Source organism: Erinaceus europaeus, chromosome 3 (assembly GCF_950295315.1).
Source record: "Erinaceus europaeus chromosome 3, mEriEur2.1, whole genome shotgun sequence".
Lineage (NCBI taxonomy): Eukaryota > Metazoa > Chordata > Mammalia > Eulipotyphla > Erinaceidae > Erinaceus > Erinaceus europaeus.
The window spans coordinates 153,967,521-153,983,355 of NC_080164.1; the positions used below are offsets into that span (position 1 = coordinate 153,967,521).

The following is a 15,835-nucleotide window of genomic DNA, read 5'->3' on the forward strand; positions in this document are numbered from 1 at the left end:
TACATCAGACTAGAGTCTAATAACCAAACTTTATAAAGAGCTCGTCAAATTCAGCAACAAGAAGACAAATGACCCCATCCAAAAATGGGGAGAGGGTATGAATAAAATATTCACCATAGAAGAGATCCAAAAGGCCAACAAACATATGAAACAATGCTCCAAGTCATTGATTGTCAGAGAAATGCAAATAAAGACAACAGTGAGATACCACTTCACTCCTGTGAAAATGTCATACACCAGAAAAAGTAGCCATAACAAATGTTGGAGAGGTTGTGGGGGCAACGGAATCCTCCCACACTGCTGGTGGGAATGTAAATTCGTCTAACCCCTGTGGAAAACAGTCTGGAGAACTCTCACAAGGCTAGAGGTAGACTAGAAGTAGACCTACCCATTGACCCTGCAATTCCTCTCCTGGACATAAATCCTATGGAACCAAACATAGCCATCCAAAATGATTTGTGTATACTGATGTTCATAGCAGCACAATTTGTAATAGCCCAAACCTGGAAGCCACTCAGGTGTCCACAGCAACAGATCGGTGGCTGAGTTAAGTTGTGATCTACATACACAATGGAATACCACGTAGGTACTAAAAATGGTGAATTCACCTTCTTCACTCCATCTTGGATGGAGCTTGAAGAAATCATGTTAAGTGAAATAAGTCAGAAACAAGAATGAATATGGATGATCTCACTCATAGACAGATGCCGGGCTAGTGGGGGGGGGTGCCTCTTCCTGGGCGTTTACTCTCTGGGTTGGAGAGAACTCAACCAGAACTAGCCTGGGCTGCTACTCACTCAGCGACGTGGGAGAGATGACTCATGAACTCGTGGCAGAGTGGCAATGCAATGTCTTTATTGATCAGAGAACCAATGCTTTTAAGCAGTAGACCCGGAAGTGGCAAGTAGGAAATGGAAATGGTTAGGAAGGGGGTAGAGAAAGGCAAAAGCAGGCTTGAAGGGTAGGAACTTCCTTAGCAACTGTTGCAAGGGTTTTAACTGGTAGGATTAATTAATACCCTGGAGGCTGGGAAGGTCTTGAGGGTAGAAAGAAGATAGATCAAAGGAATGGAATGGGTGGGGATCTTTCAGGCAAAACAGTGATTATGTAGATAAGCCATAGTATCAGGAATGCAGGGTGGAGCAGGGGGAGCTGGCTAAATGCTTTGTGAGGTTCCTCACAATTTCCCAACATCTCCTTCTTTCTTTTTATCTAATGGCCATAGTATCAGGAATGCAGGGTGTTTGTGAGGTAGGGAGTCTGGTAAGATGAGGCAAACCTTTGGAGTTACTCCTGTCCTTTTTTGATCAACCTCTCAGTAGAGAGAGACTGACAGGATAGACGCACTCCTCAGGTCAAACCCTGCCAAACTCAACCACATACTCACAATTTCCTGACAGACAGAAGTTGAAAAACAATATCAGAAGGGAAAACACTAAACTGAACTTGGACTGGAGTTTGTGTATTGAACCAAAATAAAAGACTCTGGGGGTTGGGGTGGGGGGAGGGAGGATTCAGGTATTGGAATAAGGGCAGAAGAGGACCTAGTAGGAATTGTATTGTTATGTGTAAACCTGGAAAATGTTATGAGTGTACAAACTATTGTATTTTACTGTCAACTGTAAACTATTAATCCCCCAATAAAGAAATTAAATTTTTTTTTAATGTTTCAAAATTCTTTGTTGATTGTCAGGAATCATGTTCCCTAGAAGTGGCAAATACTGCTTTTAGATTTAACTGGAGCTGGGAATTTTGACCTGGTCAATGAAACCTTGAGCTATAATTGATCTCAGTGTCTTCATCTGCAAGATGGGGATAAAGTGGCTCTTAGGATTGATTTAAAAGGATCAGATTATAAGAGGTGGGTAAACGTACTCAGATAAAGTATAAGGGATCACATTCATTACAAGGCTTTAGATTTCTTTCTCTAAAAGTGAAGGTAAGTGGTTATTGTTGGGAGTGTGGGAGCACAGAACTTTGGTAGTGGGTGTGGTGTGGAACTATACCTGCAATCTTACTATCTGGTAAACCACTATTAGTCACAAATGAAAAAAATGACTTGTAACAAAAAAGTAGTCAGAATACACATGAAATTACGGAGAAGAGTAGAAGCCCTGATCACATTTTTGTCTTTAATAACTACATTTAAAAAACAGAAAAGTTTTTTTCTGGTGGGACAGGCAGTGGAATACCTGGTAAGCACACATATTATGCGCAAGGACCCAGGTACAAGCCCTCACTTCTCACCTGCAGGGAGCAGGGGAAGCTTCATGGGCAGTGAAGAAAGTACTGCAGGTGTCTCTCCTCTATTTCCCCCTCCTCTTTTAATTTCTCTGTCCTATCAAAAAAAAAAAAAAGACTTATCTGCTGGTAGGAAAACTGTTTCAACTGATAGAATGCAGGATTTACATGTCTTAGTGTCTTCAATACCATATGAAGTGGTGCTCTGATATGTCTCTCGTATCATTCAATCTCTCATAGGGTATAGAATAAACTTTTAAAAATATATAAAAGCCTAGGGGATAGTAGAGTGGTTAAGCAAGACTTTCATGCCCAAGGATCTGAAATTCCTGGTTCAATCCCTGGCACCACCTTAAATCAAAGTTAAGCAGTGCTCTGGTTAAAACAAAATAAAACAAAACACAAAACAACAGATCATGCTTAGGGAAATTATTCAGCAGGTAGAGCTCAGGACTTGCATGCCCTAAGGTCCTGGATTCTGTCCTTGGCACCACATGTCAAAGCGGTGCTCTGGCCTTCTTTCAAGCAATAAATGAAATACATTCTAATATAGGTTTACCTACTTAAAAAAAGCTTTAACTATTTTATGAGAGAAAAATCAAAGCACCACTCTGTCATACACAGTGTAGTGTAAGGCCTCCTACCTACATGCAAGTAATGTGTTCTACTCACTGAGCCACTTCCTTAGAGTCACATTTTACTAAGAACATTAAATTACTTCCCTGTTCCACAGTGTTTGAGAATGTACAATTTTCAATGACCATTATTTGTCCAACATTCACTTTTTAACATGAATGGGTATATGTAACTCCCAGAATCTGACAGTCAACTGAATACTTAAATCTGATTTCGAATGAGACACACATCCAGGGCTGAATCCCGAGTTTCCTTTCTGTTAGTGATCATCGAGGAATTATGGCCTATTTATTTCAATGTACAATGTCAATCTCTCCACCTTTTTTCTTGTAAATATTTCTTTTTTATGAGACAAAGACACACAGACACCAGAGCACTGCTCTGCTTTGGCTCATGGTAGTTGAAGATTGAACCTGGGACCTCTGAACCACAGGCATGAAAGTCTTTTGCATAACCATTATGCTGTCTTCCCTTCCCAATCTTGCCACTTTATTGCGATGAAAACAGGTTGAACGAACACCCTTTTAGAGGAACTTTATTTTCCATCATAATCATGGCTATCCACAATCAATGTAAATCATTTGAGAAAATCTCATCATTAGAGTCTTCCAGAAACTGAGGCTTCAGGCCTTCCAGCTGGTGAGTGGCAGAGCTGGGTGTAAGCTTCCAACTGCAGAAAGAAGACATAGTATCATGTTAAATAATTATAATAATGATAATGTAAGGGCAGCCAGCTGACACGAATGTGCCAGGCGCAGTGCTAAACTCTGAGTGTGGATGAACTCATTTGATCAGCAAGAAAACATTCTTAGACTGAATTCTGTACTAAATTAGCTCAACGAAAATAAGTACTTTTTTTTTTCTCTTCCCCTCAGTTGAATGACATTGCAACTCGAAATCACAACTCCGTTTTAGGTTCCTGGTGGTGCCTGCTTCCTCTTCTAGTTTGTTCAGTCACAGAATTCGATTCCTGTTGGCCTAACACTCGCCCACAAACAGGCTGAGCGCTATTCTGAAATGCGTGAGGCTTCTTAGCTCTTGTATAAACAGGTAATGCGAAGGGGTGGGGCGCAGATTGCGGGGGTTTCTTGTGGATGGGGATGGGGGTGGTGAGAGCTTGCTCCCCTGAGATCCCGCACGCTGAGGGCCTAGCTGCTGGTTCTTTTTTTCTTTCTTTCTTTTGAGCAGTATTTTTTGTTCCCTTTCTAGAAACCAGCTGTAACTTTAGGTCAGAGCGTATTAAAATGAGCCACTTCTGAAGGAGCGGCATTCAGGCCACAGGCCCCAGGCCCCAAGCCCTGCTGCGAAGGCCCCGGCGAAGGTCAGGATTGCGTCCTCGTGACGCGCCTTCCTGCGCTGGGCTGGGCAGCTCTGGGTCCCAGGTAAGGACACTCTGGGAGCCCCACCCCAACCCCTTCCATCAGGCCGGCCGCGGGGTTCGCTGAGATTCTGCCCAGTTAAATGACTTATTTGCTTGGGGGAGGGGGGAATGTTGAGGGTGGGTGGTCCTGATCGGTTCTTGATTTTACAGCAGGTTCCTTATTCCTCAGGGCTGTGCTGGGCTTTTCTGCACAGTTCAAAGGGGGCACAAGCGTCTGATGGGCCAGCTGTCCTCAGGTGGAGCAGGTGCCATTTCTGGGGCTTCAGAGGAGGTTTTTTTTTTTTTTTTTTTTGAGCGGGGAGAGAAATCTGCTTGGTGAAGTCCTCACTCACATCTCTCCCATCAAGGCAGGTTTTTTTTTTTTTTCTTTTTCTTTTTTAACCTTCAGCAAAGGTATCTGCGCTCCTAAAACAACAGGAATGTTGCACTGGCTTTTAGCCAACCGAGGCTCAGCGAGCAGGATACAATTTCAGTGCAGATTTACGGGAAGTTGCCGGTGTTGAGAGTAAAAATCTGGTTTGGTGAGTTTAAGGGAAGGGAGTCGACGAGAGACAACCTTGCTACTGTGAGGCGAATGGCCTCGGCTGGGGGAGGGCGGAGGGCGGAGGGAACGGGGAAGAGCTGGGAGACCCGAGCACGAGCGCTCCCGGTGCGCAGCCCGCGCGGACTCAGCCCGGCTCCCGCGGCCGCTCGCTCCTCTCCGCGGGGTGTGGACCCGGCGCCGCTCCGCCCGCCCGTGGACCCGCCGCGACGCTGCTTTCAACTTCTCTCGCTCCCGCCAGGAATTTCGCCCGGGAGAGCTGCCTTGGGGTTACCGCTCCAGCTTTCCCACTTTGGAATGTGCAGCTTGGGACTGTGAGAAAACGGGGCTCGGGGAGTGGTCCTGCTGGAGAGTTTCTCTCTGCAGGTTTCCAAGGTTCAGAAATTCCGACCCACTGGAATCCTCAGAGCCCGGGAATTGAAGCCTGAAACGATCTGTTGCTTTAAGCGGCGCGGTGGGGAGTAGCTGGACACTCCTTATTTTGGTTTTACATTAAAAAGAGGGAGGCGGAGAAGATGTTGTAGGCTACTTCCTCGCAGTGTAATTTGTTGTGGGGCTGTTGAATGGTGTTAATTTCTGAAGAGGGGCGACTCCAAATGCATGACAAAGGTAAAGTGCCTATTTTTTTGTAATCCTAATTTCTGTCCCTTCGTCTTCCTTTTGGGTCTCAACTTTTTGAAAATATTTTTCTTTTCTCCTTAGCTTCCCTCTTCCTAAATGTACCTCCTCACCTTCCAACTGTAGCATATTTAGTTGGAAAGAAGTGGCTTATAAAAAGATTTAAAAAGCCTCAGTTTCTGGGAAATTAAACAAACAAACAAACAAACAAAATCGTATACAATCAGCCCTATCATGCTTCTTCCTCTTAGTGAGGAAACCTTTTCTATGTAAGAGGCAGACTTTTTTCCCTGATTGGACCATGCAGAAAAACAGGTGACTTTTTAGACTCCGATTTTTAAAGTGAGATTGAGGGCACATTCATGACACACTTCTCATTAAGTGTTGGGGGGGGGCTGTGTGTATGTGTGTAGGCATGTAGGCGTCTTCCTGTAGTTATTTACCTCTGAAGGTAGCACTTTTTGGGGATGTAGTTCAAAGTTAAAAATTCAGTTGCTATACAATTGTACGTCTGATGAATTTTGACAGCTGACAACGTACCAGTCATCAGATATTTAAGAAACCAGTTAAAATAAGTAGAGGTGGAAATTTTCCAATGAATTATTCATTTTTTAAAAATTAGGCATAAATTCAGCTGCTCTCGGGTACTGTCCCAACTTATTTGGGGATGCGGTTTCTTTCTTGAGGTTTATCAAAGTGATAGATCGTATCTTCCAAATACTTATATAGGCCATAGCTGATTTAAAGGCAAATTCAAGCTGTTTTTTTCTTTTCTTTTTCTTTCTTTCTTTTCTTTTCTTTTTTTTTCTCTCTAGAGTAGTGTTTGAATTACTCGGTTTTCATTAGCCAGATTGTAGATTAGAATTGTGTCCTTTTAGCATTTTTAGTGCTGGAGTCACATGAATTTTTTTTAGGGAAGAGAAAGCACAAAGTGGACAATACAGACTTGAAGAAGTTGCCAGCTTTAAGCATAAGTATCCTAGACCATGAATGTTTGGGAACTGCAGGTGCCCCATTCTCAGAGGTGAAAGGCCCCTCTTGAGTCAAACCCAAGGAGTGCCCAAGGAAGAGGTGGAGAGCTTCATGGCAGCCGGCTGTCAGAGTGTATGTTGCTTTGTGGCACTCCCACTTTGCTACTATTCATTTAAACATTCATCTTTCTCAGATTGATGATCTAGAATCCTGGAAGGAAACAAAACCTACTCGGTTGAAAGGGACACAGGAGACAAGAAAAAGACAAGTGTAGGTTTTGTGTCTCTTCTTGTGTGCTTTACCCTTTACCCTGCTCTGCTCGGGCTATACATACGGTCGTCCTCTTTGACCTAATTATTACATACCCGGATGGCGAGGGCTTGGAAATTTCACAAGAACCTAACTCCATTATGAACTTCCAATGTGTTCAATGAAGAAATAATCTGATAAAAGTTAAGTCACTAGCCTCTTTCCCCGTGATTTCTTTACCTGACAAGGCTACACCTCATCTGATCAAGAGTGAGCGTTTTCTGAATTTGAAACAAGTTTTCAGGTTTATTCTCTTGTTCCCCTTGATCCCCACCCCCCGAAACTTGCAGGTTTAATCATTTCACTCTTGTTCACTATTGTTTGAATAGTATTTATTTTTGATACTCCATGGTGCTGCCTCTGGGAGGTTTTGGTTCCTAAACAGTTGTTGATACTGAGGTAGTAATCTAGAGAGCAGAGGCTGTGTACTCCTGGATACATGTAATTAGACTGTTCATGCCCCCTCTTCCCCCCAAATGATAAGAATATTCAAATTTGAGTCTTTGGTTTACTAGCCCTAGAACCTGTCCTAGATAATGACTTAAGCAAAGATTAGATAGTTGAAATAGACAAATTGATTTGGGGGTGGACACTGGTGGGACTTCACTCTGAACCTTTCTTTTCAGATGAGGATGGGGAGTTGGGGTGATGGTGGTGGGAGATGGAAAGATACCACTGCACAAAAGCTTGCCGGGACCCTGGTGGTTTGCATGGCAAAGTAGGCACACTATCCAGGTGAGCTATCTTGCTTGAGCCTCAAAATGATTTTCTTCCAAAATGCATTTGTTTTCCAGATTCTGCTCTTGACCTGAAGATTAAATCAGGTCTCAGATGGTTGAGCTCTGACTGACAGGAAAGGACTTGCTATTTTCAAATAGGTTTCCACCTCCAGAGTTCAGGTACCTTCTGATTTGCCAAGACTTTGAAATTTACCTCAGCTATGCCTCTGTCCTTCACCTATCCTCATTTTGTTCTTTGAAGAACAGGCAGGGGAATGAGCTCAGGGGTGCTGCTGGAGGATGATATTGCCTTAAAAGTGGGCTATGGCTAAGGTAAAAATGCCTTACCACAGAGTATTCATAATCCTAGCAAAAATGTATTATAAAGAGGGCCTTAAGTTTGGGATTCATAGGGATACATTCCTCATGAGGCTAAAATCTGTGTGCCAAACTATTTATGAAGTTACAATGAATGCATAAATCTAACTTACTATAGTTGTTGGAATGATTCCAAGTAAATGATTCTACCGGAACCTTTCAGCTACTGACCTGATTAAGAGATAGAGTTTTCCTCTTGAGAGCAGTCTCTGTCTTGCAGTAGTGATGTGGATTTTTCTGGGTTTAATATTAGAAAGAGGTGTGCATTAATCAGGCAGACTTCCTGCTGAGAGTAATTGCTTCAGAGAATTGGGGGAAGAGATGGCAAAGCAGAGATGGTTTGGGTTCACAGATAAGAGGCCTTTGCAACTCACAAAGAAGAAGGTGGTAGAAATGATAGTACGTAATTGCTCCATTGCCACCTTGAGTTGTTTGAAACATCTCAGGCTTCAGGGATTTAAGGGGAAATGGAACCCTGTCACTTTCTGTGTGTGGTCCTGAATCATCTTGTCAGTAAAACACTTCTGAGATGATCTGAGCTTGGTTTCTGATTGCTTCTGCTTCTTTCCTTGTTGTTTCCCCCTCTGTTCTGCCAGCCTCTGCAGAAAGAAGAGATCTTCCCCTTGAGGTCAATGTACACCCCTCTCCCACCTTTTAGAATCTCTTATATTTTGCCCTGGGGGAAGAAAAGAAGTTTACTGTTAATTTTAAAAGTAGAAGGGAGGATAGTGGAGTAATTAATAGCTCAGAAATAGGTTGAGCTTTAAACACAGTTAATAGTATGGAATTTACCAGGAAATATCCATGGAGATCATCAATTCCTTCAAAATATAGCAGGTTGGCTATCAAAGGTAGGTATTGAAGGCTCATTTCCCCTTTCTAAAAATCACATACTCCTAGTGCATTATAAAAGATGACTTGTTTGAGATCAAGATAGCATCTCTTGGTACAGAAGGCACAAGCTCTCAAACATATTCCTATGCACTGCTACTCTCTTTTTTTTTTATTTGTTTTTTGTTTTTAGAGTTTGCAAAAATGTTTATTTAATGAGAGAGACTGAGACCAGAGCACTGTCCTGGCAAAAGTGGTGCTCTGGGTTGAACCTGGAACCTCATATTTGCAGGTCTTAGGCTCTGTCACCAGAACCACCTCCATGTCCTGTAATATATGTCTATGTGTGTGTGTAGGTGTATATAACATATATATTATTGCCAGAGATGAATGTAGGGACTCACACAAGCAAGACATGTGCTCTATCATTGAGCTACCTCCTGAGCCCCTCTCCTACTTTTCTTAAGTGGCTTAAAGGAAATCTGAAAAAAAAAAAAATACAGCTTAGTTTATGAAACATAGATGCAATACAAACATTCTTTTTTGGTAAATATTCAGCTTTTGTCATCATAGGAACTTAGTTTATGCAAAAGTGATTTCTGAGTGTGTTTAGATATGTGCAGATCATTTTCATAAACTATAATACAATGTAGAAATGACTGACTTTAACTGCCCTTTTGAGACACCCCTATCAGACATTTTTTTCCCCAAAATCCAACATGACTCTATTGAGGAAGTGCTGATTTTATAGGATTTCTGGTAAGTACATTTCCCCAAGATAGGTATCAGTATATTTCCCCCTCAACCAAACCGTCATCTTATTCCACTATAGGGACTTGTGTCTCCAACTTCCCCTTTGTAATTCTACCATTCTCCCTCTGAGTCCCCGAGTCTGCTCTGATAGACTCTGATAGTTCATTGAGGATTCAGTCTGTATTAGCTGCCCTTTTGAGACACTCTATCAGATTTTAAGAGTGAGGTCATTTTAGAAATCAAAAGCACAATGTGAAACTTTCTAAAGGCCGTTCATTCAAGAATGATGATACCATGAAAAGGCGAAGTCTTCTTCTAGCGTTTGCCCTTCTTCCGTAGCCAGTCAACAGCATCAGGTTGAGCCTGATGTAAAGTTTCGAGACCTCCTTTGAATCTGGAGAGGTGGCAGTCGTTGACTATGTGGGTCATAGTACTAGCTAGCGTATCCCCTGAAAAGCCTTTGTGATTTGGGGGAAATACCAATCCCTTGTTCTCAGCAGATTCTTGGTTCTGTGGGATGTCTCCTCTACACATTACAAGTCTCATTCATTAGGAAAATAATATTCAGTCTCCTAGCTTAATATTTGTCTCTGGGGTTCCTTATGAACATGGCGGATCAGTGCCAAGACTGAAGTAGGTTCATGGTGGACGAATGTTGAACAAAAGGGATTATTGATGATTTTAGCCTTCTGACTTGTACTCTGCTTTGACTAAAACTCTTTTAATCCCATTTTTTGAATTACTCCCAACTGCAAAGACAAAGTGAGGAGGAAGATCACATGACCCCAGAAACTATGGATAATTTACACATGGGTGAGCAAGAGCTAACTATATGTACCAACGGGCAGGGGGTGGGTGTGCAGTGAATACAGAGCATTGTGCACCTGAAGCCGGAAAAGGACACGTCTCCCTCATCAAGGAAATGCCAACCTGTAAAAATGAGAATAGAAAGTACCTACCTTTCAGAGCACTGAAGGATTTGGCTCAGTTATTTTGTAAAGTATTTCACATTGTGCTAAATTGGGAAAAAATTAATAGAATGCTTTTTTAATGTATTAGTTTTATTTTTTTAATTAAAAAATTATTTATTGTATAGAGACAGTCAGAAGTTGGGAGGGAAGGGGGAGATATAGAGAGAGACAGAGAGACACCAGCAGCACTGCTTCAGCACTCATGAAGCTTTCCCCCTGCATATGGGGACCGGGGGCTCGAACCCAGGGCCTTGTGCATTGTAACATGTGCACTCAACCAGGTGTGCCACCACCCGGCCCCAAGTGTTAATTTTCTTATGTCCAGTTGATTGCCGGTCTGAAAAGGTGTATTTGGGCCTCTCCAGATCAGGTGAAATGTTTCGAAAAGTTGGAATTCCTCTGTCTGATGATCATAACTCTGTGACTTTTGAAAAGAGGGCTTAAATAATTTCTTTCTTGTTGGCTGTCATTTATTATTATGTTAAATAATAACACGAATACACCAAGCCCTTGCCTTGATTAGATTTATCTTCTCAGTAGCCTTTTCAAGACAAAGTTGCCTTTGTGTGATTATAATTGGGAAGATTTGGTGACGCAGAAAACTCAGTGGGATACTGCAACTTATTATTAATAGAAAATCCAGTGGTCTGGTGTTGTTATTGTTTCTCCTCCTCCTCTAAAAAAAAAATCCTCCCTAGTAGTATTTATAATATGCTTCTTCATACAGATGCTCTTAAATATTTTACATTTTCTAAGGGGAAAAAATGTGCCGGTTGCATATTTACCTTAGAGCTTAGTTAGATTGTGAAAGAGCAAACCTTGGTGCACTTAGGCTGTGGAGAGTTTTATACTCTGGATGAATTTGTTGAGAAGGTCATCAGCAAAATCTGGTCACAAGCAGAAAGAAAGAAAATGGGGTAAAGCAGACTGGAAATGACAGTTTAGGGAAAGGGGTGACTATTCACACCAAACTGAATCTCCATGGCGGAATGGCTAAGGGCAAGCACTGCCAATAGTCAAATGTTGCCTCAGTCGTTTATGAGCTGTGGGCAGGTTCCTTAGTCTCTCTAGCACTCAGTTGTCTCAACTATAAAATGCCTGTCCTCAAATGGTTGTTATAGGGATTATATCAGTTGTATGAAGTGAGCTTGCACAGTGCCTGCTGTGCAGTCATGATTTGATGTGTGTTCAACATGATTACGTATGTGTCATGCTGGGGTACATTTCTGTGTTTGAATTCTTATTCTACTGCTCTCAACCACAGCACATTATATTTTTTTCATAGCTTCTTCTGGTGCTTGCAATCTGGGATTCTCTTCCTAACATCACACCATGGTTTTAACTAAATGATCTTTGTCATTGCAGGCAGACACTATTTTACTGCGTTTCTTTAGGGTTTTGTATCTGAGTTGTACAGAGAAAATGTTGCTTAGGACCATGAATGGGAGCTTCGTGATGGTGCACCCTGTAGAGTTCATACGTTACAATGTGTAAAGATCCAGGTTCAAGCCTCCACCCTACTTGGAGGTGGTATAGGGAGTGGGGGTGGAGCTGTGTTGCAGGTGTCTTTCCTTCTGTCTCTCTGTCTCCCTCTTTTTCTCTTTCTCTCCTTCTCTTCTTCTTCTTCTAGCGTTTGCCCTTCTTCCGTAGCCAGTCAACAGCGTCAGGTTGAAAGCTGTCAGGAGCTGCTTGTTGCTGGCTTTGAAAGTGACTGGGATCCATGTGGATTCAGTCGGCTAGGAAGGACTGTCAGTTTCCCCAATGAAGGGGTACTCACGGGATGCACCACGAGAAGGTCGATCCAGTGCATCCCTCTCCTTCTCTATCTCTGTCTCTTACTCTAAATAAAAAAAAAAAAAAATGGTAGTGCTGGGGATTGAGCCTGGGACCTCAGAGCTCTCTTATGGCCAAACTATGTAGTTTATTAGGACAAAAACAAATGATGCTATTCTGGCTGTCCAGTGAGAGACTGCCAGGTGTTTTAAAAGCTACATACTCTGGAGATTAGGATAATGCAAGGAGATACTGGGTGGTGGTGCACCCACTTGAGTGCACATGGTACAATGTGCCAGGAGCCGGGTTCAAACCCTCAGTCCCCAGCTGCAGGGGGGAAACTTTGCAAATGATGAAAGAGGTCTCTCTCCCTCTCCCTCTTCCTCACCCTCTCTCCTGAGATTCCCCTTCCTTCTCAATTTCTCTCTGTTTCTATTCAGTAAATAAATACATAAAAAAGAAATTTATATGCAGTAGAATCTAATATGTGAAACTTAAGTTTGTTTTTTTTTGTGAATGACTTATATTGACCCATAATACTATCGTTGTCATAAAGCATAATATGGAACCTGTTCAGGTCAGTCCTTTATCTGTGCACGTATCAAAGCATTTTATGCTACTTCCTACATTGATACATATATCACTTTCCCTTTAAGACTGAAAATAAGCTCTTTTGGCATAGGATTTATGTCTGAATAATACTCATATCCCTTACTGTCCCTAGATTGTAGTTAAGTGCTTGCTAAATAAAATAGGAATCCTCTCACCCAAATACATAACAACCTAGCTAATGGAGCTAATGGCCTTTTTGTTTTCCATGTGTATATTACACATTATATGTATTTAGATGACTTCTGCTATTTTTTTTTCCAGAAGTATTTTACCAAAGGGGGAAAAAAAAGAAGAAGAAGAAGAAGAATAGTTGTGTAGAGGCATACAGTGGAGTCATGGTAAATTCAGGCAGCAATGAGTCAGAACAGAAAGGTCCACAGGCAGGCTTCTTACATAGGGCACAGGAGGACTTCTTGTGCTTGGGTGCCCATTACATTTTTTAAAAAGTTCTACCTCTGTATCTCTCTTCCTGGTTTTTTTTTTTTTTGAGATCCTATAAAAGACCAAATCATAAGTAGTAACTACGGTGTATATGGTGCATTTTCTTAAAACCAGAAGGAATGAATTAGATAATTAAGGAAAGGTGCATTCTCTCAAAATTAGGGAGCATGAGCAAAGAAATGTAAGAGATTGGCTGGTGAAATAGCTCACTTGGGTAGTGTGCTGCTTTGCTATGTGCCTGGCTCAGGTGCGAGCCTGGTCCCCACCACAGTGAATGAAACTTTGGTACCGTGGTCTTTGCCTTTCTGTCTCTATCTTAAAAAGTGTGTGTGTGTGTGTGTGTGTGTGTCTGTCTGTCTGTCTGTCTGTCTGTCTTCACGTCTCTGAGCCCCGCTGGTGTGCTTTTTCTTGGCTGAATAAAAGAGATGAGGAAGGAGGACAGTATAGGCTGAGGAAGTACTGAGAAACTCACCTTTGGTGAAAGCCTCCTTGCAGAGTGAAGGGAACCCAATAGCAAGTTTATCCTTCCTATCTGGTGCAGACAATAGGTTGGCCCGAGGACCTCTTTTGCTCTTTGCTCTACATTGTGGCTTCCACCATCCTCCTCAAGGTGCATGTGGATTCGCCAGAGAGTAAACAGAAACAACCTGCTCGTCTCCATGGGACTAGTGAGCTCTGGAACGTGTGCCTTTCTTTTATCTTTAGTTCCATATTTTTAGACCCTCTCCCAGCACCTGAGATCAAGCCCAGTACTCTCCCCACAGTGGAACCTAGAAGTTACTCCCCCAGTGGGAACTGTAGAAGCCTGAAATTCTGTGGTAGCACACGTGTTCTTGCATATGCTAGTGATGTGTGAGGTGTCTTACCCTTTCCCAGTTGGCTAGAGTTAGTGTATCGCACTTACTCAGCGGAAGTGCAAAATCTGCTTGTCTCTATTTCCTGCTTCTACCTTTGCCTTCACCCCATGCAGATTCTATTCTTAAATATCCAGAGTGACTCTCGAAAAACAAGTCAGAACACTGCAGTCCCCTGCTGAAAACGTTCCAGCACCTTTCTGTCCCAATCAAGTCAGTGAGGCATGTTCCTTGTCCTGTTGTTTCTTTCATCTCAGTTCTCCTTTACTGGGCTTTAGTTTCAGTTTCATTGCCTCAGGGCCTTTTTGCACTGGCTTCTCCATTTCTCTGAATGATCTTCCCTAAATCTCCACATGACTAACTTGTTTATCTATCTCCTTATTTGTTTTTGGGTGGGATAGTGACAGGGATTGAATTCAGGACCTCATCCAAAAAATATGTATGCTTTACTACTGAGCTATATCCCCTGGCCCCACAATTCTTCTTTCATGACCTTCAAGTCTTTGCTCTTTCCCCCCATCTAAAACAGTAATTCCTCCTTTTAGCTGGCACTACCTCCCTCCCCCCAACTCTGCTTTTGAGATATATATGAGAGAGACTGAGAACCAGGGCATCATCACTCTAGTATAAGTGATACCAGGAATCAAACTTAGGACCTCATACTTTCAAGTCAGGTACTCTATCAACTTCACAACCTCCCAGCCTTCCGTATTTTATATAGGACTTGTCATTGTACCTTTATATATCTATCTTTGTATTTACACACGCACGCACGCACACGTGAGAAAATGAGAACCAGAATATTAACTCTAGTTTATAAACACTAGGGATCAAACTCAGGACCTTATGCTTGCAATAGTACTTACCACTTTTTTAAAAACATTTTATTTATTTATTAATGAGAAAGATAGGAGAGAGAGAGAGAAAGAACCAGATATCACTCTGGTACATGTGCTACTGGGGATTGAACTCTGGACCTCATGCTTGAGAATCCAATGCTTTATCCATTGCGACACCTCCCGGACCATTACTTATCACTTTCTAATGCACTATACGACTGTATAGTTTATTGTCTGTTCTCCACTGGAATGTCTGCTTCAGTAGAGTCAACCAAAGTAGGTGCTCAATAAATAGTTGTTGAATGAGTGAACAGAACACAGGCTTATATAGCAAAAGTTGATAGTGTTTTACTCAAAATAGACCCATGAACACATCTTGCTGAATCAACATGAGTTTCCTTCCAGCTCTGCCTTATTAAGAGTTTTCTCTAACTTTTTGGCTTCATTGTTTCCTATGCCTCCAGAAGTCTTTAATGGAGGTCCATGGCTAAGTAGCAGTCAAGACAAAATGTGGAACTTGTGCAATCATTTCAGCACTATTCTGTTTCCAAATCTTTGGCAATCTTTTTGTGATTTCTTTCTAATTCTTACAGCCCTCTGTTTTGAACCAATCTTGTGAATTGCATGCCCTACAGATAAGTTACACTTGACTAATACAAGTCACGATATCACTTCTTCACTTGACATATAAATATAATTAATGATTGTGCTGAAAGTAATTGTCCAGGTAAGTTTCTTCCTCTCCTGCCTTCCTTCTTTCCTTCCTTCCTTCCTTCCTTCCTTCCTTCCTTCCTTCCTTCCTTCCTTCCTTCCTCTCTCTCTCACTCTTATCTCTTTCTTTTTTTTTTTCTTTATTTATTAGATAGAGACAGCCAGAAATGGAGAGGGAAGGGGGTGATAGATGGGGAGAGAGACAGAGAGACACCTGCAGCCCTGCTTCACCACTTGTGAAGCTTTCCCCCTGCA

At 42.1% G+C, this 15,835-nt stretch overlaps 1 protein-coding gene across 8 annotated transcripts in view; it reads left to right on the forward strand.

Annotated features, from left to right (window-relative positions):
* The first annotated feature begins 3,826 nt into the window (after nucleotides 1–3,826).
* The window catches only part of RBM47 (RNA binding motif protein 47), a 208,987-nt gene continuing 196,978 nt past the window's right edge, over nucleotides 3,827–15,835 (forward strand). For 5 of the 8 annotated variants that reach the window (XM_060188197.1, XM_060188195.1, XM_060188192.1 and 2 more), the window contains exon 1: nucleotides 4,835–5,408. The gene's annotated coding sequence lies outside the window, so the exon portion shown is untranslated. Of the gene's footprint in view, nucleotides 3,928–4,006; nucleotides 4,260–4,355; nucleotides 4,780–4,834; nucleotides 5,409–15,835 lie in introns of those variants that run through there. The other 3 variants (XM_060188194.1, XM_060188190.1, XM_060188191.1) reach the window with 3 other exon arrangements.